Source organism: Octodon degus, unplaced genomic scaffold (assembly GCF_000260255.1).
Source record: "Octodon degus isolate 3935 unplaced genomic scaffold, OctDeg1.0 scaffold00030, whole genome shotgun sequence".
Lineage (NCBI taxonomy): Eukaryota > Metazoa > Chordata > Mammalia > Rodentia > Octodontidae > Octodon > Octodon degus.
Window position 1 is genome coordinate 10,913,292 of NW_004524606.1, and position 796 is coordinate 10,914,087.

A 796-nucleotide genomic window follows, 5' to 3' on the forward strand; every position below is an offset into this window, starting at 1 on the left:
TTTTTTTTATTTTGGCTTTATTGATATAGTGTATTACATTTATAGATTTGCATATGTTGTACCATCCTTGCAATCCTGGAATGAAATATTTATTTATTTATTTATTTATTTATTTATTTATTTATTTATTTATGGTACCAGGGATTGAACTCAGGACCTTGTGCTTTCCAGGCAGGCACTTATTCTACTGAGCTATCTCCCCAGTCCAATATTTAATTTTTAATTAATTAATATTTAACTTTCTTAATATTGTTTAAAATGTTCCTTTTTAAAAGGGAATTCAAAAGTAGCTCAGAATTTAGAATTCTCTGATACTTTGTTTTTCTCTCCGTACTTTGTTGACTACAAAAGAATCAAGCTGCTAGCAAAGAGAGTATTTATTTAATAATAGTGGAAATGAAAACATAGGCACACAGCAAGCAGTAGACCTAGGCTGTGGACCAAGAAGAGAAAGAGAGAAGGCTCCTGAAGAGACCAGGCCTAGAGGTAGACTGATCTTGCAGCACTTGTGTTGAACCCTGTTGGTTTGGCTAATGGAGTTCAGATAGAACGTTGCAGAGGGTGTTGATTTGCGGCTGTCGGCAGAATCTGAGACTCAGCTGATGCTAGAAAATCACAAATGACACCTGGTCACCAGTAAGTGTTATGGACATTATCCCTGTCCACAACACACTAGAACATTGTGCAATATCCTATCCCCTATTAGAAGTGCTGGTCATTTGTCATTCCAGTATTTATCTTATGTTTTATTCTTAGTAATTCTTTTTTTTTTTTTTTTTCTGGTACAAACCTCTTT